A 24,970-nucleotide genomic window follows, 5' to 3' on the forward strand; every position below is an offset into this window, starting at 1 on the left:
AACTAAAAATCAAAAATCTCCTTATTTTAGATTATATAGAGGAACTCGTCAGGGTTGCCCTTAGCCCTTTATTATTTAATTTGGTTTTAGAACCACTTGCTATTGCTCTTAGGGATTCTAACTCTGTTCAGGGTATTAAGAGAGGGGATAAATTACATAAGGTTTCGTTATACGCAGATAATTTATTAGTTTATTTTTCAGACCCTATGAAATCTATTCCCTCTATGGTATCCATATTTACTGAATTCAGTATTTTTTCTGGATATAAAATAAATTTACATAAAAGTGAATTATTTCCTATTAATAATTATTCTGATTATTATGATCAAATACCTTTTAATATTGTTAAAAATTATTTTACCTATCTTGGTATTAAAATTACTAAAAATTTTAAGGATTTATATAAGTATAACTTTCTTCCTCTAATTGAATATGCAAAACAAATGCTTTCTAAATGGTCGCCTATGATGATGTTGTTAATTGGTCAAATAAATGCTATAAAAATAGTAGTTTTACTGAAATTTCTATATATGTCTCAAGTTGTTCCATCCTTTGTCTTGAAAGCATTCTTTGATAGAATAGATTCTATGATCCTGTAATATATCTGGAATAATAAGAGCTCTAGATTGAGTAAACCTTTATTGCAAAAATCAAAAAAAGATGGAGGATTGGCATTACCAAACTTTGGATTTTATTATTAGGCAATTAATATTCATTATATTACTTTTTGGATTTACGGTATAGATCATCGAGATTGTCCTTCATGGTTGGACTTGGAGGAGAGCTCAGTAAGGGGGTTTTCTTTGGCTTACTCCCATTGTTAGACATACATTGGGTTTCAGTTTCACAGATTTTTTGACTTGAATAACTTTGTTCTCTCTAGTAATATCCATCTTAACTATTTTTTTAAACCATCAATTCTGGATAAGGCCTTTTTAATATGGAAAACTAAGGGAATAAAAACATTTTTAGATTTGTTTTTAGAGAATTGTTTAATGTCTTTTTCACAGGTAGTGGATAAATATGATATGTTTAATGCACAATTTTTTAGATATTTACAAGTTAAGATTTTTCTACGAGATTTATTACCGAATTATCTATTTGCACATTTACCAAATATGATAGATGTTATTTTTCAGCTTAAACCATCTCAAAAAGGATTGATAGCCATTATATATAAATGGCTTATGAATTTATGAACTATGTCTAATGATAAGGTTAAACGTGCTTGGGAACTGGAACTTCGGGAGTCACTTTCAGATGACCAATGGAATAAAATTTATCGTTTAGTCAACAGTTCAACCATCTGCACCTGTCACTCCTTGATTCAGTTCAAAGCATATGTCAAAAGGTAAGCTAGCGCATATTTTTTCTAATATAAATCCCACCTGTGATAGATGTAATGCTGAGGTGGCTACCTTAACTCATATGTTTTGGTCTTGTATAAAGTTAAATAATTTTTGGAGAGACGTTTTTAGAATGTTAACTAAAGTCATAGGTTTGGACCTACAACCTAATTCACTTATGGCAATCTTTGGGATCACTCCGAAAGAAGCAGAAAATGTTTCTGCTTCCACTCAACGTATTATAGCTTTTTCAACTTTATTGGCCAGGAGAGCTATGTTGTTGTATTGGAAAGTTCCTAATCCACCCACTGTTTTTTTTGGCTCTCCTCCTTTATGTCGTGTTTAAGCTTGGAAAAAATTAGAAGTCGGACGTTTGATACATCTTTTGAATTTGAGCAAACCTGGTGACCTTTCATTCAATATTTTCATATGATTTAAATGTTCTTCTTTTTTAGTTTTTTTTCACTTTTTTAGGCAATCTTTTTTCTTCTTCTCTGTGATGTTTCAGATTTGACCGGAAGGATTTTTCCCCTTTTTGTTTGTAGTTATATCCTCAAGTGGAATGCCCAGTCTTCTTCTTTTTTTGTTGTAGGTTAGTTTAGTGGGGGTTTTTTTTCATCTTAATAATAGAAATTTTTAGTTTTTTTTTCTTGAATTGGTAAGAGGAGTTGTGGTTCCTTTTATATATTAGCTCAATACTATATATGATTTTGACAGTGTGCACTCCTTTTTTAATGTTTTTTTACTTTTATTGGAATATGTACTTGATATAACTTCTCCTCTGATTTGTATTTGTCTTAATATATTTTTAAATCAATAAAAAAAGATTAAAAATGAATGAATAAGAAAAGTTCTGGAGCCTGAACACATGTTGAACCATGAGCGTGGCAGTCTCATGAGCTGATCAGAGCTTGGGGAGGGCAAAGAAGAGGGCAGCCTTGGAAAATCATTCCACAATGACCAAAATGGCGGTGTGCTCATTAGACGGGGGCAGACCAGTGATGAAGTCTACGGAGAGGTAGGACCAGGGGTGGTGGGGCTCAGGCAGCGGACATAGCAGAATGCTGGCATGACATTTTGTTCCGAGCGCAGCTGGGACAGGCAGATATGAAGTCGTGGACATCCTGGGACATAGAAAGCCACCAAAATTTTGTCTTAATAAACTCCTGGTCCATTGACTTCCCAGATGGCCAGCCAGATGGGAGGAGTGACTTCATTCCAACACTTCGGAGCACAACACAGCAGGGACAAATAGCTGGTTGGGAGGTCTCCCACCCAGACATGCGTCCTACTGTTGGGAGGACTTCACCTCTGCCTCCATTCCCCAGATCACCTGAGCAACAATATACAAGCGAGGAAGAATGTGCTGTGGATCGGCATTGTGCTCAGATCCATCGACCTACCGAGAGAGAGAGTGTTGGTCTCAGTTTTCTTGCTGCCAGGACAAGGATGAAATTAAACTGGGTGAAGAAGAGAGCCCATTGAGTTTGATAGGCTTGAAAAAAAGCAGATATTTGTAGTAAACACAAGGTGGTGATTGTGGGAGATTTTAATTTTCCACACATAGATTGGGAAGCTCATTCTGTAAAAGGGCTGGATGGTTTAGAGTTTGTGAAATGTGTGCAGGATAGCTTTTTGCAACAATACATAGAAGTACCGACTAGAGATGGGGCAGTGTTGGATCTCCTGTTAGGGAATGCGATAGGTCAGCTGACAGATGTATGTGTTGGGGAGCACTTCGGGTCCAGTGATCACAATAGCATTAGCTTCAATATAATTATGGAGAAGGACAGGACTGGACCTAGAGTTGAGATTTTTGATTGGAGAAAGGCTAACTTTGAGGAGATGCGCAGGGATTTAGAGAGAGTGGAATGGGTCAAGTTGTTTTATGGGAAGGATGTAATAGAGAAATGGAGGTCATTTAAGGGTGAAATTATGAGGGTACAGAATCTTTATGTTCCTGTTCGGTTGAAAGGAAAGGTTAAAGGTTTGAAAGCGCCATGGTTTTCAAGGGATATTAGAAACTTGGTTCGAAAAAAGAGGGATGTCTACAATAGATATAGGCAGCATGGAGTAAAGGAATTGCTCGAGGAATATAAAGAATGTAAAAGGAAACTTAAGAAAGAGATTAGAAAAGCTAAAAGAAGTTACGAGTTTGGTTTGGCAAATAAGGTGGAAGTAAATCCGAAAGGCTTCTACAGTTATATTAAAAGCAAGAGGATAGTGAGGGATAAAATTGGTCCCTTAGAGAATCAGGGTGGTCAGCTATGTGTGGAGCCGAGGGAGATGGGAGAGATTTTGAACGATTTCTTCTCTTCGGTATTCACTAAGGAGAAGGATATCGAATGGTGTAAGGTGTGGGAAACAAGTAAGGAAGTTATGGAACCTATGACAATTAAAGAGGTGGAAGTACTGGCGCTTTTAAGAAATTTAAAAGTGGATAAATCTCCGGGTCCTGACCGGATATTCCCCAGGACCTTGAGGGAAGTTTGTGTAGAGATAGCAGGAGCTCTGACGGAGATCTTTCAGATGTCATTAGAAACAGGGATTGTGCCGGAGGATTGGCGTATTGCTCATGTGGTTCCATTGTTTAAAAAGGGTTCTAGAAGTAAGCCTGGCAATTATAGACCTGTCAGTTTGACATCAGTGGTGGGTAAATTAATGGAAAGTATTCTTAGAGATAGTATTTATAATTATCTGGATAGACAGGATCTGATTAGGAGTAGCCAGCATGGATTTGTGCGTGGAAGGTCATGTTTGACAAACCTTATTGAATTTTTTGAAGTAGTTACGAGGAATGTTGACGAGGGTAGGGCAGTGGATGTAGTCTATATGGACTTCAGCAAGGCCTTTGACAAAGTTCCACATGGAAGGTTAGTTAAGAAGGTTCAGTCGTTAGGTATTAATGCTGGAGTAATAAAATGGATTCAACAGTGGCTAGATGGGAGATGCCAGAGAGTAGTGGTGGATAATTGTTTATCGGGATGGAGGCCGGTGACTAGCGGGGTGCCTCAGGGATCTGTTTTGGGCCCAATGTTGTTTGTAATATACATAAATGATCTGGATGATGGGGTGGTAAATTGGATTAGTAAGTATGCTGATGATACTAAGGTAGGAGGTGTTGTGGATAATGAGGTGGGTTTTCAAAGCTTGCAGGGAGATTTATGCCGGTTAGAAGAATGGGCTGAACGTTGGCAGATGGAGTTTAATGCTGAGAAGTGTGAGGTTCTACATTTTGGCAGGAATAATCCAAATAGAACATACAGGGTAAATGGTAGGGCATTGAGGAATGCAGTGGAACAGAGAGATCTAGGAATAACAGTGCATAGTTCCCTGAAGGTGGAGTCTCATGTAGATAGGGTGGTGAAGAAGGCTTTTGGAACGCTGGCCTTTATAAATCAGAGCATTGAGTACAGAAGTTGGGATGTAATGTTAAAATTGTACAAGGCATTGGTAAGGCCAAATTTGGAATATTGTGTACAGTTCTGGTCACCGAATTATAGGAAAGATATCAATAAATTAGAGAGAGTGCAGAGACGATTTACTAGGATGTTACCAGGGTTTCAGCACTTAAGTTACAGAGAAAGGTTGAACAAGTTAGGTCTCTATTCATTGGAGCGTAGAAGGTTGAGGGGGGATTTGATCGAGGTATTTAAAATGTTGAGAGGGATAGATAGAGTTGACGTGAATAGGCTGTTTCCTTTGAGAGTAGGGGAGATTCAAACGAGAGGACATGATTTGAGAGTTAGGGGGCAAAAGTTTAAGGGAAACACGAGGGGGTATTTCTTTACTCAGAGAGTGATAGCTGTGTGGAATGAGCTTCCTGTAGAAGTAGTAGAGGCCAGATCAGTTGTGTCATTTAAGGTAAAATTGGATAGGTATATGGATAGGAAAGGAGTGGAGGGTTATGGGCTGAGTGCGGGTAGGTGGGACTAGGTGAGATTAAGAGTTCGGCACGGACTAGGAGGGCCGGAATGGCCTGTTTCCGTGCTGTGATTGTTATATGGTTATATGGTGGTTATGCTCCTGAAGTTCTCCATAAAGAACTTGCCAGGCAAGCCACCTTCTGTGGGAGGAAAGGAGTTGTCAACATATTCAGTTAAATCCCTATGTCTATTTCCAGGCCTCACTGTTTGGCGCCAGCAAGAATTTCAATGCAAAACCCCTGGTTTTGGAATGCCTGCATCATGAATTTAGAAGGAGGGGTTCATTGACCTGAAATGTAACTATTTCTCTTTCAACAGATGCTGCCCAATTTGCTGAGTATCCCCACCAATTTATGTATTTATATTGGACTTGTAGCATTTGCAACCGCTTGCTTTTAACCAAAGGTGATCTGTTCATCTCTTCCAATTATCTTTCACAACTACAAATTTAAAAATATTAGAAAATAGAACATAGAACATTACAGATCCTTTGGCCCTCAATGTTGCATTTGATCTTTTAAACTATTCTAAGATTAATCTAACCCCTCCCTCCTACATAGCCCCCCCCCCCCATTTTTCTATCATCCATGTGCATATCTAAGACTTTCTGAAAATCTGCCCCTACCATCACCTCTGACAGGTCCTCCATGAACTTACCAATTCTGTGTAAAAAAATACCTCTGGCATCACTTATACTTTCCTCCTATTGCCTTGAAATTATACCCTTTTGTATTAGAAACATAGAAAACCTACAGCTCAATACAGGCCCTCAGGCCCACAAAACTGTGCCAAACATGTCCTTACCTTAGAAATTACCTAGGGTTACCGATACCCCTCTATTTTTCTGGGCTCCATGTACCTGTCCAGGTGTCTCTTTCTGTCCTGGGCAAATGCCTCTGGCTATCCACTTTATCTCAGCTCTAATCATCGTTACCTGTCATCCTCCTTTGCTCCAAAGAAAAAAAAGCCCTAGTTTGCTCAACCTATCCTCATAAGACAGCATCCAGCGTCTCTAGTCCAGACAGCATTCAGATAAATCTCCTCAGCACCCTCTCTGAAGCTTTCACATCTCTCCTGTAATGAGGCATCCACAACTGAACATAATATTCTGAGTGTATCCTAACCACGGTTTTATAGACCTGCAACATTACCCCAACACACCCTGCGCCTTCTTAACAACCCTATATTGAAATCATACATATTCTCTTCAGCCGTACATTAAAGAACTATTTGTAGATAACACAAAGAATCATGGGTACATGTTTCCGGAAGATAAACTGTAAGACAAGGAAAGCAGTGAGGGGACATAATTCAATGGAATGTTCATCCTGGGAATTCGTGACAATTGCAGTTGACCCAGTCCAGTATAAAGCTATTAAGTGGATAAAAGGGTGAAGCCTGAAAATGTGTTTTATTGACTGACAGAATTTAGAAGCAGGAGATAATGTAATGGGATAAGGAGTCAACCATGCAGCATTGGGCGGAGAAATTATTTATTTACTCAAATTGTTGCACATGTTTGTATTTCTCTACTACAGGGGCTGTGCTCATTTAGTTTCTACTATTGTGTCTGATAGGCTTTCTGGACATTTTGCACACGTGTAGATGCAAGTTTCTAGTTGATGCAGAAGTTCAGCCACTCATACTGAGTGACATAACAAGCTCAAAGAGATCTTAGTCTGGTAGATGAGATGATATTGCAGCCTGTCACCTTGTCTGCTGGTAAGGTCTCTGAATGTGATATAACTGCAGATCAATGTATTCTGTACAGTTCTGGTTGCATTGATTGGATGTATAAAATAGTGTCAAACTGTCTCAAGCTGAGTATTAATTTCCCAATGCCTGTTTCCAGGAAAGGAGCCTCCTCTCCTTTACTCCATTTGTTCCAATATGGAAAGTATTCTTCCAGATCTGTATAAAAGCATATGGTCATTGCCCTCCAGCTCAGACACATGAGCCTCATCTCATGAAGAGAGGGCACTCTGACAAGGTAATGAGAATCCGTGTCATCCAACACACAAAATGCTGCAGGAACTCAGCAGGTCAGACAATGTCTATGGAGGAAAATAAATAGTTCTGGTGGTAAGCCATTTCTGGTTACCTAGCTACAGGAAAGATGTAAATAAGATTGAAAGAGTGCAGAGAAAATTTACAACAGTATTACTGGGACTTGAGGACCTAAGTTATAGGGAAAGGTTGAATAGGTTAGGTGTATTTAAAGCAGAGTTTGATTGGTTCTTGATTGGACACGGTATTAAAGGTTACAGGGAGAAGGCTGGGGAGTGTGGAATGCAGAAAACCATGTTGACTAACACAATATCCCAGACTAGGCTTCACCAATGTCTTATACAATTTCAACTTAACATCGGAACTCCTGTACTCAACGCAGATTAATGAAGGCCAAAGTGCCAACAACTTTCTTTACAACCCTATCTACCCATGCCACCACTTTCAAGGAATTATAGATCTGTATTCCCAGATCCCTCTGTTCTACCACACTCCTCAGTACCCTATCACTCACCATGTCAGACCCACCCTAGTTAGTCCTCACGCTTGTCTGAATTAAATTTCATTTTTCATTTTACAGCTGATTTTTTCAGCTGGTCCAGTTCTGCTGCAAGCTATAGATAGAGCAGTGAAAGAAGTGCATGGAGTAAAGCCAGATCTAACATATAGAGAGGCTTTGAGGAAAGAGAAGCAGAATAAAGGGTGTAAAGGTAGCAAGGTAGAAGGGCTAAAGTGTATGTACTTCAATGTAAGAAGCATCAGGAACAAAGGTGATGAACTGAGAGCTTGGATACATACATGGAATTATGATGTAGTGGCCATTATGGAGGGCAGGAATGGATTCTCAATATTCCTGGATTTCAGTGCTTTAAAATGAATAGAGAGGGGAGAAAGGGGAGGAGGGGTGGCATACTGGTCAGAGATACTATTACAGCTACAGAAAGGGTGGGTAATGCAGCAGGATCCTCTTTTGAATCAGTATGGATGTGTGGTGAACTACATATACCTGTCTGGACATGCCCCCGATGACTGCTCCTGTGGCTCCTCCCACAGACCCCTGTATAAAGGTGATGGAGGTCTGAGCCCGGCCTCTCTGTCTCCAAGATGTAGTATAATGGTCACTCACTGCTTGTTCCTTCTTCCAGTCAATAAAAGCCGATATCTCGCCTTTACGTCTCAGAGTGAGTTATTGATGGTGCATCAGGGTGGAAGTCAGGAACAGGAAGGGAACAGTTACTCTACTGGGGGTATTCTATAGGCCCCCTGGGAGCAGCAGAGATACCGAGGAGCAGATTGGGAGGCAGATTTTGGAAAGGTGCAAAAATAACAGGGTTGTTATCATGGGTGACTTTAATTTCCTTAATATTGATTGGCACTTGATTAGTTCCAAGGGTTTAGATGGGACAGAGTTTAAGTGCATCCAGGATGGATTCCTGTCACAACATGTTGACAGGCCAACTAGGGGGAATGCCATACTATGTCTAGTATTAGGTAACGAACCGGGTCAGGTCACAGATCTGTTAGTGGGTGAGCATCTGGGGGACACTGATCCCTGGCCTTTAGCAGTGATCCCTGGCCTTTAGCATTGTCATGGAAAAGGATAGAATCAGAGAGGACAGGAACATTTTTAGTTGGGGAAGAGCAAATTATGAGGCTATAAGGCTAGAACTTGCGGGTGTGAATTGGGATGATGTTTTTGCAGGGAAATGTACTATGGACATGTGGTCGATGTTTAAGGATCTCTTAAACATCTCTTAAGGGATAAATTTGTCCCAGTGAAAAAGATAAAGAATGGTAGGGTGAAGGAACCATGGGTGACAAGTGAGGTGGAAAATCTAGTCAGATGGAAGAAGGCAGCATACATGAGGTTTAGGAAGCAAGGATCAGATGGGTCTATTGAGGAATATAGGGTAGCAAGAAAGGAGCTTAAGAAGGGGCTGAAAAGAGCAAGAAGGGGGCATGAGAAGGCCTTGGCAAGTAGGGTAAAGGAAAATCCCAAGGCATTCTTCAGTTACGTGAAGAACAAAAGGATGACAGGAATGAAGGTAGGACCGATTAGAGATAAAAGAGAGAAAATGTTCTTGGAGGCTGTGGAAGTGAGCGAGGTCCTCAATGAATACTTCTGTTCAGTATTCACCAATGAGAGGGAGCTTGATGATGGTGAGGACAACATGAGTGAGGTTGATGTTCTGGAGCATGTTGATATTAAGGGAGAGGAGGTGTTGGAGTTGTTAAAATACATTAGGATGGACAAGTCCCCGGGGCCTGATGGAATATTCTCCAGGCTGCTCCACGAGGCGAGGGAAGAGATTGCTGAGCCTCTGGCTAGGATCTTTATGTCCTCGTTGTCCATGGGAATTGTACCGGAGGATTGGAGGGAGGCGAATGTTGTCCCCTTGTTCAAAAAAGGTAGTAGGGATAGTCTGTGTAATTATAGTCCAGTGAGCCTTACGTCTGTGGTGGGAAAGCTGTTGGAAAAGATTCTTAGAGATAGGATCTATAGGCATTTAGAGATTCAGGGTCTGATCAGGGACAGTCAGCATGGATTTGTGAAGGGCAGATCATGTCTAACAAGTCTGATAGAGTTCTTTGAGGAGGTGACCAGGCATATAGATGAGGGTAGTGCAGTGGATGCGATCTACATGGATTTTAGTAAGGTATTTGACAAGGTTCCACACGGTAGGCTTATTCAGAAAGTCAGAAGGCATGGGATCCAGGTAAGTTTGGCCAGGTGGATTCAGAATTGGCTTCCCTGCAGAAAGCAGAGGGTCATGGTGGAGGGAGTACATTCAGATTGGAGGGTTGTGACTAGTGGTGTCCCACAAGGATCTGTTCTGGGACCTCTGCTTTTTGTGATTTTTATTAACGACCTGGACATGGGGGTAGAAGAGTGGGTTGGCAAGTTTGAAGATGACACAAAGTTTGGTGGTGTTGTAGATAGTGTAGAGGATTGTCAAAGTTTGCAGAGAGACATTGATAGGATACAGAAGTGGGCTGAGAAGTGGCAGATGGAGTTCAACCCGGAGAAGTGTGAGGTGGTACACTTTGGAAGGACAAACTCCAAGGCAGAGTGCAAAGTAAATGGCAGGATACTTGGGAGTGTGGAGGAGCAGAGGGATCTGGGGGTACATGTCCACAGATCCCTGAAAGTTGCCTCACAGGTAGATAGGGTAGTTAAGAAGGCTTATGGGGTATTAGCTTTCATAAGTCAAGGGATAGAGTTTAAGAGACACGATGTAATGATGCAGCTCTATAAAACTCTGGTTAGGCCACACTTGGAGTACTGTGTCCAGTTCTGGTTGCCTCACTATCGGAAGGATGTGGAAGCATTGGAAAGGGTACAGAGGAGATTTACCAGGATGCTGCCTGGTTTAGAGAGTATGCATTATGATCAGAGATTAAGGGAGCTAGGGCTTTACTCTCTGGAGAGAAGGAGGATGAGAGGAGACATGATAGAGGTGTACAAGATATTAAGAGGAATAGACAGTGTGGACAACCAGCACCTCTTCCCCAGGGCACCACTGCTCAGTACAAGAGGACATGGCTTTAAGGTAAGGGATGGGAAGTTCAAGGGGGATATTAGAGGAAGGTTTTGCACTCAGAGAGTGGTTGGTGCGTGGAATGCACTGCCTGAGTCTGTGGTTGAGGCAGATATGCTAGTGAAATTTAAGAGACTACTAGACAGGTATATGGAGGAATTTGAAGTGAGGGGTTATATGGGAGGCAGGGTTTGAGGGTCGACAAACATTGTGGGCCAAAGGGCCTGTAATGCGCTGTACTATTCTATGTTCTATGTTCTAAGCTCTGATAGTCTACCTTACCAGGACACTCCAATCTTTGGTGTCATCTGCAAACTTGCTGATCCAGTCTACCACATTATCTTTCACTTTGCTGATATAGATGACAAAGAACAATAGACATAACACCAGTCTCTGCTCACATCACCAGTCACTGGCCTGCAGTCAGAGAGGCCACTGCCTATAACTACTATCTGGCTTCTTGCTTGAAGCCATTGTTAAATCCAATTTACTAACTCATCTTGAATGCAAAGTGACTGAACCTGCTTGATCATCTGCCCATGTGGGACTTTAGAAAGGCCTTTGACAAAGTCCATGTAAACAACTGCCTGCCTTCATAAACGTTCCTGGTAACTTTCTTGAAAAACTCTATGAGTTTGGTTAGACTTGACATACCATGCAGAAAACCATATTGAGTACCCCAAATCAGTCCATGTCTATTCAAATACTTGCCTATCTTGTCCCATAGAATACCTTCCAATAACTTTAACACTACTGATAGCAGGCTAATTAGACAGGCTAGGATGCCATGTCTGACGAGAGTACTTAGAATGCCAGAGCTAGGATGCCATGTTTGACAAGAGTATTTAGAATGCCAGAGCTAGAATGCCATGTCTGACCAGAGTATTTTGAATGCCAGAGCTAGGATGCCATGTCTGACCAGAATATTTAGAATGCCAGATCTAGGATGCCACATCTGACCAGAGTACTTAGAATGCCAGAGCTAGAATGTCATGTCTGACCAGAGTATTTAGAATGCCAGAGCTAGGAATCCATATCTGACCAGAGTACTTAGAATGCCAGAGCTAGGATGCCATGTCTGACCAGGGTACTTAGAATGCCAGAGCTAGGATGCCATATCTGGCCAGAGTATTTAGAATGCCAGAGCTAGGATGCCATGTCTGACCAGAGTACTTAGAATGCCAGAGCTAGGATGCCATGTCTGACCAGAGTATTTAGAATGCCAGAGATCGGAGGCCATGTCTGACCAGAGTATTTAGAATGCCAGAGCTAGACTGCCATGTCTGACCAGAGTATTTAGAATGCCAGAGATAGAATGCCATGTCTGACCAGAGTATTTAGAATGCCAGAGCTAGGATGCCATGTTTGACAAGAGTATTTAGAATGCCAGAGCTAGAATGCCATGTCTGACCAGAGTATTTTGAATGCCAGAGCTAGGATGCCATGTCTGACCAGAATATTTAGAATGCCCGAGCTAGGATGCCATGTCTGACCAGAGTATTTAGAATGCCAGAGCTAGGATGCCATGTCTGACCAGAGTATTTAGAATGCCAGAGCTAGGATGCCATGTCTGACCAGAGTACTTAGAATGCCAGAGCTAGGATGCCATGTCTGACCAGAGTATTTATAATGCCAGAGCTAGGATGCCATGTCTGACCAGAGTATTTAGAATGCCAGAGCTAGGATGCCATGTCTGACCAGAGTATTTAGAATGCCTGAGCTAGGATACCATGTCTGACGAGAGTATTTAGAATTCCAGAGCTAGGATGCCATGTCTGACCAGAGTACTTAGAATGCCAGAGCTAGGATGCCATATCTGACTAGAGTATTTTGAATGCCAGAGCTAGGATGCCATGTCTGACCAGAGTACTTAGAATGCCAGAGCAAGGATGCCATGTCTGACCAGAGTACTTAGAATGCCAGAGCTAGGATGCCATGTCTGACCAGAGTACTTAGAATGCCAGAGCTAGGATGCCATGTCTGACCAGAGTATTTAGAATGCCAGAGCTAGGATGCCATGTCTGACCAGAGTACTTAGAATGCCAGAGCTAGGATGCCATGTCTGACCAGAGTATTTAGAATGCCCGAGCTAGGATGCCATGTCTGACCAGAGTACTTAGAATGCCAGAGCTAGGATGCCATGTCTGACCAGAGTATTTAGAATGCCAGAGCTAGGATGCCATGTCTGACCAGAGTACTTAGAATGCCAGAGATAGGATGCCATGTCTGACCAGAGTATTTAGAATGCCCGAGCTAGGATGCCATGTCTGACCAGAGTATTTAGAATGCCAGAGCTAGGATGCCATGTCTGACCAAAGTACTTAGAATGCCAGAGCTAGGATGCCATATCTGACCAGAGTATTTTGAATGCCAGAGCTAGGATGCCATGTCTGACCAGAGTATTTAGAATGCCAGAGGAAGGATGCCATGTCTGACCACAGCACTTAGAATGGCAGAGCTAGGATGCCATATCTGACCAGAGTATTTAGAATGCCAGAGCTAGGATGCCATGTCTGACCAGAGTACTTAGAATGCCAGAGCTAGGATGCCATGTCTGACCAGAGTATTTTGAATGCCAGAGCTAGAATGCCATGTCTGACCAGAGTATTTAGAATGCCAGAGCTAGGATGCCATATCTGACCAGAGTATTTAGAATGCCAGAGCTAGGATGCCACATCTGACCAGAGTACTTAGAATGCCAGAGCTAGAATGTTCTGTCTGATCAGAGTATTTAGAATGCCAGAGCTAGGAAGCCATATCTGACCAGAGTACTTAGAATGCCAGAGCTAGGATGCCATGTCTGACCAGGGTACTTAGAATGCCAGAGCTAGGATGCCATATATGACCAGAGTATTTAGAATGCCAGAGCTAGGATGCCAAGTCTGAACAGAGTATTTAGAATGCCAGAGCTAGGATGCCATGTCTGACGAGAGTACTTAGACTGTCAGAGCTAGGATGCCATATCTGACCAGAGTATTTAGAATGCCAGAGCTAGGATGCCAGGTCTGACCAGAGTACTTAGAATGCCAGAGCTAGGATGCCATGTCTGACCAGAGTACTTAGAATGCCAGAGCTAGGATGCCACATCTGACCAGAGTATTTAGAATGCCAGAGCTAGGATGCCATATCTGACCAGAGTATTTAGAATGCCAGAGCTAGGATGCCACATCTGACCAGAGTACTTAGAATGCCAGAGCTAGAATGTTCTGTCTGATCAGAGTATTTAGAATGCCAGAGCTAGGAAGCCATATCTGACCAGAGTACTTAGAATGCCAGAGCTAGGATGCCATGTCTGACCAGGGTACTTAGAATGCCAGAGCTAGGATGCCATATCTGACCAGAGTATTTAGAATGCCAGAGCTAGGATGCCATGTCTGACCAGAGTACTTAGAATGCCAGAGCTAGGATGCCAAGTCTGAACAGAGTATTTAGAATGCCAGAGCTAGGATGCCATGTCTGACGAGAGTACTTAGACTGTCAGAGCTAGGATGCCATATCTGACCAGAGTATTTAGAATGCCAGAGCTAGGATGCCAGGTCTGACCAGAGTACTTAGAATGCCAGAGTTAGGATGCCGTGTCTGACCAGAGTACGTAGAATGCCAGAGATAGGATGCCATGTCTGACCAGAGTACTTAGAATGCCAGAGCTAGGATGCCATGTCTGACCAGAGTATTTAGAATGCCAGAGCTAGGATGCCATGTCTGACCAGAGTATTTAGAATGTCAGAGCTTGGATGCCAGGTCTGACCAGAATACTTAGAATGCCAGAGCTAGGATGTCATGTCTGACCAGAGTATTTAGAATGCTAGAGCTAGGATGCCATGTCTGATCAGAGTATTTAGATTGCCAGAGTTAGGATGCCATGTCTGACCAGAGTACTTAGAATGCCAGAGCTATGATGCCATGTCTGACCAGAGTATTTAGAATGCCAGAGCTAGGATGCCATGTCTGACCAGAGTACTTAGAATGCCAGAGCTAGGATGCCATGTCTGACCAGAGTACTTAAAATGCCAGAGCTAGGATGCCATATCTGACTAGAGTATTTTGAATGCCAGAGCTAGGATGCCAAGTCTGACCAGAGTACTTAGAATGCCAGAGCAAGGATGCCATGTCTGACCAGAGTACTTAGAATGCCAGAGCTAGGATGCCATGTCTGACCAGAGTACTTATAATGCCAGAGCTAGGATGCCATTTCTGACCAGAGTACTTAGAATGCCAGAGCTAGGATGCCATGTCTGAACAGAGTACTTAGAATGCTAGAGCTAGGATGCCATGTCTGACCAGAGTATTTAGAATGCCAGAGCTAGGATGCCATGTCTGACCAGAGTATTTAGAATGCCAGAGCTAGGATGCCATGTCTGACCAGAGTATTTAGAATGCCAGAGCTAGGATGCCATATCTGACCAGAGTATTTAGAATGCCAGAGCTAGGATGCCATGTCTGACCAGAGTACTTAAAATGCCAGAGCTAGGATGCCATATCTGACTAGAGTATTTTGAATGCCAGAGCTAGGATGCCAAGTCTGACCAGAGTACTTAGAATGCCAGAGCAAGGATGCCATGTCTGACCAGAGTACTTAGAATGCCAGAGCTAGGATGCCATGTCTGAACAGAGTATTTAAAATGCCAGAGCTAGGATGCCATGTCTGACCCGAGTATTTAGAATGGCAGAGCTAGGACGCCATGTCTGACGAGAGTATTTAGAATGCCAGAGCTAGGATGCCATGTCTGACCAGAGTATTTAGAATGCCAGAACTAGGATGCCATGTCTGACCAGAGTACTTAGAATGCCAGGGCTAGAATGCCATGTCTGACCAGAGTATTTAGAATGCCAGAGCTAGAGTGCCATGTCTGACCAGAGTATTTAGAATGCCAGAGCTAGGATGCCATGTCTGACCAGAGTATTTAGAATGCCAGAGCTAGGATGCCATGTCTGACGAGAGTATTTAGAATGCCAGGGCTAGGATGCCATGTCTGACCAGAGTATTTAGAATGCCAGAGCTAGAATGCCATGTCTGACCAGAGTATTTAGAATGCCAGAGCTAGGATGCCATGTCTGACGAGAGTATTTAGAATGCCAGGGCTAGGATGCCATGTCTGACCAGAGTATTTAGAATGCCAGAGCTAGAATGCCATGTCTGACCAGAGTATTTAGAATGCCAGAGCTAGGATGCCATGTCTGACCAGAGTATTTAGAATGCCAGAGCTAGGATGCCATGTCTGACCAGAGTATTTAGAATGCCAGAGCTAGGATGCCATGTCTGACCAGAGTATTTAGAATGCCAGAGCTAGGATGCCATGTCTGACCAGAGTATTTAGAATGCCAGAGCTAGGATGCCATGTCTGACCAGAGTATTTAGAATGCCAGAGCTAGGATGCCATGTCTGACCAGAGTATTTAGAATGCCAGAGCTAGGATGCCATGTCTGACCAGAGTATTTAGAATGCCAGAGCTAGGATGCCATGTCTGACCAGAGTATTTAGAATGCCAGGGCTAGGATGCCATGTCTGACCAGAGTATTTAGAATGCCAGAGCTAGAATGCCATGTCTGACCAGAGTATTTAGAATGCCAGAGCTAGGATGCCATGTCTGACCAGAGTATTTAGAATGCCAGAGCTAGGATGCCATGTCTGACCAGAGTATTTAGAATGCCAGAGCTAGGATGTCATGTCTGACCAGAGTATTTAGAATGCCAGAGCTAGGATGCCATGTCTGACCAGAGTATTTAGAATGCCAGAGCTAGGATGCCATGTCTGACCAGAGTATTTAGAATGCCAGAGCTAGGATGCCATGTCTGACCAGAGTATTTAGAATGCCAGAGCTAGGATGCCATGTCTGACCAGAGTATTTAGAATGCCAGAGCTAGGATGCCATGTCTGACCAGAGTATTTAGAATGCCAGAGCTAGGATGCCATGTCTGACCAGAGTATTTAGAATGCCAGAGCTAGGATGCCATCTCTGACCAGAGTATTTTGAATGCCAGAGCTAGGATGCAATGTCTGACCAGAGTACTTAGAATGCCAGAGCTAGGATGCCATGTCTGACCAGAGTACTTAGAATGCCAGGGCTAGAATGCCATGTCTGACCAGAGTATTTAGAATGCCAGGGCTAGAATGCCATGTCTGACCAGAGTATTTAGAATGCCAGGGCTAGAGTGCCATGTCTGACCAGAGTATTTAGAATGCCAGAGCTAGAATGCCATGTCTGACCAGAGTACTTAGAATGCCAGGGCTAGAATGCCATGTCTGACCAGAGTATTTAGAATGCCAGGGCTAGAATGCCATGTCTGACCAGAGTATTTAGAATGCCAGGGCTAGAGTGCCATGTCTGACCAGAGTATTTAGAATGCCAGAGCTAGGATGCCATGTCTGACCAGAGTGTTTAGAATGCCAGAGCTGGAATGCCATGTCTGACCAGAGTATTTAGAATGCCAGGGCTAGAGTGCCATGTCTGACCAGAGTATTTAGAATGCCAGAGGAAGGATGCCATGTCTGACCAGAGTGTTTAGAATGCCAGAGCTGGAATGCCATGTCTGACCAGAGTATTTAGAATGCCAGGGCTAGAGTGCCATGTCTGACCAGAGTATTTAGAATGCCAGAGGAAGGATGCCATGTCTGACCAGAGTATTTAGAATGCCAGAGCTAGAATGCCATGTCTGACCAGAGTATTTAGAATGCCAGAGCTAGAGTGCCATGTCTGACCAGAGTATTTAGAATGCCAGAGCTAGGATGCCATGTCTGACCAGAGTATTTAGAATGCCAGAGCTAGAATGCCATGTCTGACCAGAGTATTTAGAATGCCAGAGCTAGGATGCCATGTCTGACCAGAGTATTTAGAATGCCAGAGCTAGGATGCCATGTCTGACCAGAGTATTTAGAATGCCAGAGCTAGGATGCCATGTCTGACCAGAGTATTTAGAATGCCAGAGCTAGGATGCCATCTCTGACCAGAGTATTTAGAATGCCAGAGCTAGGAATCCATATCTGACCAGAGTACTTAGAATGCCAGAGCTAGGATGCCATGTCTGACCAGGGTACTTAGAATGCCAGAGCTAGGATGCCATATCTGGCCAGAGTATTTAGAATGCCAGAGCTAGGATGCCATGTCTGACCAGAGTACTTAGAATGCCAGAGCTAGGATGCCATGTCTGACCAGAGTACTTAGAATGCCAGAGCTAGGATGCCATGTCTGACCAGAGTATTTAGAATGCCAGAGCTAGGATGCCATGTCTGACCAGAGTATTTAGAATGCCAGAGATCGGAGGCCATGTCTGACCAGAGTATTTAGAATGCCAGAGCTAGACTGCCATGTCTGACCAGAGTATTTAGAATGCCATGTCTGACCAGAGTATTTAGAATGCCCGAGCTAGGATGCCATGTCTGACCAGAGTATTTTGAATGCCAGAGCTAGGATGCCATGTCTGACCAGAGTATTTAGAATGCCAGAGCTAGGATGCCATGTCTGACCAGAGTACTTAGAATGCCAGAGCTAGGATGCCATGTCTGACCAGAGTATTTAGAATGCCAGAGCTAGGATGCCATGTCTGACCAGAGTATTTAGAATGCCAGAGCTAGGATGCCATGTCTGACCAGAGTATTTAGAATGCCTGAGCTAGGATGCCATGTCTGACGAGAGTATTTAGAATTCCAGAGCTAGGATGCCATGTCTGACCAGAGTACCTAGAATGCCAGAGCTAGGATGCCATATCTGACTAGAGTATTTTGAATGCCAGAGCTAGGATGCCATGTCTGACCAGAGTACTTAGAATGCCAGAGCAAGGATGCCATGTCTGACCAGAGTACTTAGAATGCCAGAGCTAGGATGCCATGTCTGACCAGAGTACTTAGAATGCCAGAGCTAGGATGCCATGTCTGACCAGAGTATTTAGAATGCCAGAGCTAGGATGCCATGTCTGACCAGAGTACTTAGAATGCCAGAGCTAGGATGCCATATCTGACCAGAGTATTTAGAATGCCAGAGCTAGGATGCCATGTCTGACCAGAGTATTTAGAATGCCCGAGCTAGGATGCCATGTCTGACCAGAGTACTTAGAATGCCAGAGCTAGGATGCCATATCTGAACAGAGTATTTAGAATGCCAGCGCTAGGATGCAATGTCTGACCAGTGTACTTAGAATGCCAGAGCTAGGATGCCATATCTGACCAGAGTATTTAGAATGCCAGAGCTAGGATGCCATGTCTGACCAGAGTACTTATAATGCCAGAGCTAGGATGCCATGTCTGACCAGAGTACTTAGAATGCCAGAGCTAGGATGCCATGTCTGACCAGAGTACTTAGAATGCTAGAGCTAGGATGCCATGTCTGACCAGAGTATTTAGAATGCCAGAGCTAGGATGCCATGTCTGACCAGAGTATTTAGAATGCCAGAGCTAGGATGCCATGTCTGACCAGAGTATTTAGAATGCCAGAGCTAGGATGCCATATCTGAACAGAGTATTTAGAATGCCAGAGCTAGGATGCCATGTCTGATCAGAGTACTTAGAATGCCAGAGCTAGGATGCCATGTCTGACCAGAGTATTTAGAATGCCAGAGCTAGGATGTCATGTCTGACCAGAGTATTTAGAATGCCAGAGCTAGGATCCCATGTCTGACCAGAGTATTTAGAATGCCAGAGCTAGGATGCCATGTCTGACCAGAGTATTTAGAATGCCAGAGCTAGGATGCCATGTCTGACCAGAGTATTTAGAATGCCAGAGCTAGGATGCCATGTCTGACCAGAGTATTGAGAATGCCAGAGCTAGGATGCCATCTCTGACCAGAGTATTTTGAATGCCAGAGCTAGGATGCCATGTCTGACCAGAGTATTTAGAATGCCAGAGCTATGATGCCATGTCTGACCAGAGTACTTAGAATGCCAGAGCTAGGATGCCATGTCTGACCAGAGTATTTTGAATGCCAGAGCTAGAATGCCATGTCTGACCAGAGTATTTAGAATGCCAGAGCTAGGATGCCATATCTGACCAGAGTATTTAGAATGCCAGAGCTAGGATGCCACATCTGACCAGAGTACTTAGAATGCCAGAGCTAGAATGTCATGTCTGACCAGAGTATTTAGAATGCCAGAGCTAGGAATCCATATCTGACCAGAGTACTTAGAATGCCAGAGCTAGGATGCCATGTCTGACCAGGGTACTTATAATGCCAGAGCTAGGATGCCATATCTGGCCAGAGTATTTAGAATGCCAGAGCTAGGATGCCATGTCTGACCAGAGTACTTAGAATGCCAGAGCTAGGATGCCATGTCTGACCAGAGTACTTAGAATGCCAGAGCTAGGATGCCATGTCTGACCAGAGTATTTAGAATGCCAGAGCTAGGATGCCATGTCTGACCAGAGTATTTAGAATGCCAGAGATCGGAGGCCATGTCTGACCAGAGTATTTAGAATGCCAGAGCTAGACTGCCATGTCTGACCAGAGTATTTAGAATGCCAGAGATAGAATGCCATGTCTGACCAGAGTATTTAGAATGCCAGAGCTAGGATGCCATGTTTGACAAGAGTATGTAGAATGCCAGAGCTAGGATGCCATGTCTGACCAGATTATTTAGAATGCCTGAGCTAGGATGCCATGTCTGACGAGAGTATTTAGAATTCCAGAGTTAGGATGCCATGTCTGACCAGAGTACCTAGAATGCCAGAGCTAGGATGCCATATCTGACTAGAGTATTTTGAATGCCAGAGCTAGGATGCCATGTCTGACCAGAGTACTTAGAATGCCAGAGCAAGGATGCCATGTCTGACCAGAGTACTTAGAATGTCAGAGCTAGGATGCCATGTCTGACCAGAGTACTTAGAATGCCAGAGCTAGGATGCCATGTCTGACCAGAGTATTTAGAATGCCAGAGCTAGGATGCCATGTCTGACCAGAGTACTTAGAATGCCAGAGCTAGAATGCCATATCTGACCAGAGTATTTAGAATTCCAGAGCTAGGATGCCATGTCTGACCAGAGTATTTAGAATGCCCGAGCTACGATGCCATGTCTGACCAGAGTACTTAGAATGCCAGAGCTAGGATGCCATGTCTGACCAGAGTATTTAGAATGCCCGAGCTACGATGCCATGTCTGACCAGAGTACTTAGAATGCCAGAGCTAGGATGCCATATCTGAACAGAGTATTTAGAATGCTAGAGCTAGGATGCCATGTCTGACCAGAGTATTTAGAATGCCAGAGCTAGGATGCCATGTCTGACCAGAGTATTTAGAATGCCAGAGCTAGGATGCCATGTCTGACCAGAGTATTTAGAATGCCAGAGCTAGGATGCCATATCTGAACAGAGTATTTAGAATGCCAGAGCTAGGATGCCATGTCTGATCAGAGTACTTAGAATGCCAGAGCTAGGATGCCATGTCTGACCAGAGTATTTAGAATGCCAGAGCTAGGATGTCATGTCTGACCAGAGTATTTAGAATGCCAGAGCTAGGATGCCATGTCTGACCAGAGTATTTAGAATGCCAGAGCTAGGATGCCATGTCTGACCAGAGTATTTAGAATGCCAGAGCTAGGATGCCATGTCTGACCAGAGTATTTAGAATGCCAGAGCTAGGATGCCATGTCTGACCAGAGTATTTAGAATGCCAGAGCTAGGATGCCATCTCTGACCAGAGTATTTTGAATGCCAGAGCTAGGATGCCATGTCTGACCAGAGTATTTAGAATGCCAGAGCTAGGATGCCATTCTGACCAGAGTATTTAGAATGCCAGAGCTAGGATGCCATCTCTAACCAGAGTATTTTGAATGCCAGAGCTAGGATGCCATGTCTGACCAGAGTATTTAGAATGCCAGAGCTAGGATGCCATGTCTGACCAGAGTATTTAGAATGCCAGAGCTAGGATGCCATGTCTGACCAGAGTATTTAGAATGCCAGAGCTAGGATGCCATCTCTGACCAGAGTATTTTGAATGCCAGAGCTAGGATGCCATGTCTGACCAGAGTATTTAGAATGCCAGAGCTAGGATGCAATATCTGACCAGAGTATTTAGAATGCCAGAGCTATGATGCCATGTCTGACCAGAGTACTTAGAATGCCAGAGCTAGGATGCCATGTCTGACCAGAGTATTTAGAATGCCAGAGCTAGGATGCCATGTCTGACCAGAGTATTTAGAATGCCAGAGCTAGGATGTCATGTCTGACCAGAGTACTTAGAATGCCAGAGCTAGGATGTCATGTCTGACCAGAGTATTTAGAATGTCAGAGCTAGGATGCCATGTCTGACCAGAGTATTTAGAATGCCAGAGCTAGGATGTCATGTCTGACCAGAGTATTTAGAATGCCAGAGCTAGGATGCCATGTCTGACCAGAGTATTTAGAATGCCAGAGCTAGGATGCCATATCTGACCAGAGTATTTAGAATGCCAGAGCTATGATGCCATGTCTGACCAGAGTATTTAGAATGCCAGAGCTAGGATGTCATGTCTGACCAGAGTATTTAGAATGCCAGAGCTAGGATGCCATGTCTGACCAGAGTATTTAGAATGCCAGAGCTAGGATGCCATATCTGACCAGAGTATTTAGAATGCCAGAGCTATGATGCCATGTCTGACCAGAGTACTTAGAATGCCAGAGCTAGGATGCCATGTCTGACCAGAGTATTTTGAATGCCAGAGCTAGGATGCCATGTCTGACCAGAGTATTTTGAATGCCAGAGCTAGAATGCCATGTCTGACCAGAGTATTTAGAATGCCAGAGCTAGGATGCCATATCTGACCAGAGTATTTAGAATGCCAGAGCTAGAATGTCATGTCTGACCAGAGTATTTAGAATGCCAGAGCTAGGAATCCATATCTGACCAGACTACTTAGAATGCCAGAGCTAGGATGCCATGTCTGACCAGGGTACTTAGAATGCCAGAGCTAGGATGCCATATCTGGCCAGAGTATTTAGAATGCCAGAGCTAGGTTGCCATGTCTGACCAGAGTACTTAGAATGCCAGAGCTAGGATGCCATGTCTGACCACAGTATTTAGTATGCCAGAGCTAGGATGCCATATCTGACCAGAGTATTTAGAATGCCAGAGCTAGAATGCCATGTCTGACCAGAGTATTTAGATTGCCAGAGCTAGGATGCCATGTCTGACCAGAGTATTTAGAATGCCAGAACTAGGATGCCATGTCTGACCACAGTATTTAGTATGCCAGAGCTAGGATGCCATGTCTGACCAGAGTATTTAGAATGCCAGAACTAGGATGCCATGTCTGACCAGAGTATTTAGTATGCCAGAACAAGGATGCCATGTCTGACCAGTGTATTTAGAATGCCAGAGCTAGAATGCCATGTCTGACCAGAGTATTTAGAATGCCAGAGCTAGGATGCCATGTCTGACCAGAGTATTTAGAATGCCAGAGCTAGGATGCCATGTCTGACCAGAGTATTTAGAATGCCAGAGCTAGTATGCCATGTCTGACCAGAGTATTTAGAATGCCAGAGCTAGGATGCCATCTCTGACCAGAGTATTTAGAATGCCAGAGCTAGAATGCCATGGCTGACCAGAGTATTTAGAATGCCAGAGCTAGGTTGCCATGTCTGACCAGAGTATTTAGAATGCCAGAGCTAGGATGCCATATCTGACCAGAGTATTTAGAATGCCAGAGCTAGGATGCCATGTCTGACCAGAGTATTTAGAATGCCAGAGCTAGGATGCCATGTTTGACCAGAGTATTTAGCATGCCAGAGCTGGAATGCCATGTCTGACCAGAGTATTTAGAATGCCAGAGCTAGGATGCCATGTCTGACCAGAGTATTTAGAATGCCAGAGCTAGGATGCCATGTCTGACCAGAGTATTTAGAATGCCAGAGCTAGGATGCCATGTCTGACCAGAGTATTTAGAATGCCAGAGCTAGAATGCCATATCTGACCAGAGTATTTAGAATGCCAGAGCTAGGATGCCATGTCTGACCAGAGTATTTAGAATGCCAGAGCTAGGATGCCATGTCTGACCAGAGTATTTAGAATGCCAGAGCTAGAATGCCATGTCTGACCAGAGTATTTAGAATTCCAGAGCTAGGATGCCATGTCTAACCAGAGTATTTAGAATGCCAGAGCTAGTATGCCATGTCTGACCAGAGTATTTAGAATGCCAGAGCTAGGATGCCATGTCTGACCAGAGTATTTAGAATGCCAGAGCTAGGATGCCATGTCTGACCAGAGTATTTAGAATGCCAGAGCTAGAATGCCATGTCTGACCAGAGTATTTAGAATGCCAGAGCTAGGATGCCATGTCTGACCAGAGTATTTAGAATGCCAGAGCTAGGATGCCATGTCTGACCAGAGTATTTAGAATGCCGGAGCTAGAATGCCATGTCTGACCAGAGTATTAAGAATGCCAGAGCTAGGATGCCATGTCTGACCAGAGTGTTTAGAATGCCAGAGCTGGAATGCCATGTCTGACCATAGTATTTAGAATGCCAGAGCTAGGATGCCATGTCTGACCAGAGTATTTAGAATGCCAGAGCTAGTATGCCATGTCTGACCAGAGTGTTTAGAATGCCAGAGCTAGGATGCCATGTCTGACCAGTGTATTTAGAATGCCAGAGCTAGGATGCCATGTCTGACCAGAGTATTTAGAATGCCAGAGCTAGGATGCCATGTCTGACCAGAGTATTTAGAATGCCAGAGCTAGAATGCCATGTCTGACCAGAGTATTTAGAATGCCAGAGCTAGAATGCCATCTCTGACCAGAGTATTTAGAATGCCAGAGCTAGAATGCCATATCTGACCAGAGTATTTAGAATGCCAGAGCTAGAATGCCATATCTGACCAGACTATTTAGAATGCCAGAGCTAGAATGCCATGTCTGACCAGAATATTTAGAAAGCCATAGCTAGGATGCCATGTCTGACTAGAGTATTTAGAATGCCAGAGCTAGAATGCCATGTCTGACAAGAGTATTAGAATGCCAGAGCTAGGATGCCATGTCTGACCAGAGTATTTAGTATGCCAGAGCTAGGATGCCGTATCTGACCAGAGTATTTAGAATGCCAGAGCTAGAATGCCATGTCTGACCAGAGTATTTAGAATGCCAGAGCTAGGATGCCATGTCTGACCAGAGTATTTAGAATGCCAGAGCTAGGATGCCATGTCTGACCAGAGTATTTAGAATGCCAGAGCTAGTATGCCATGTCTGACCAGAGT

This window comes from Hemitrygon akajei, chromosome 2, assembly GCF_048418815.1.
Source record: "Hemitrygon akajei chromosome 2, sHemAka1.3, whole genome shotgun sequence".
Classification (NCBI taxonomy): domain Eukaryota; kingdom Metazoa; phylum Chordata; class Chondrichthyes; order Myliobatiformes; family Dasyatidae; genus Hemitrygon; species Hemitrygon akajei.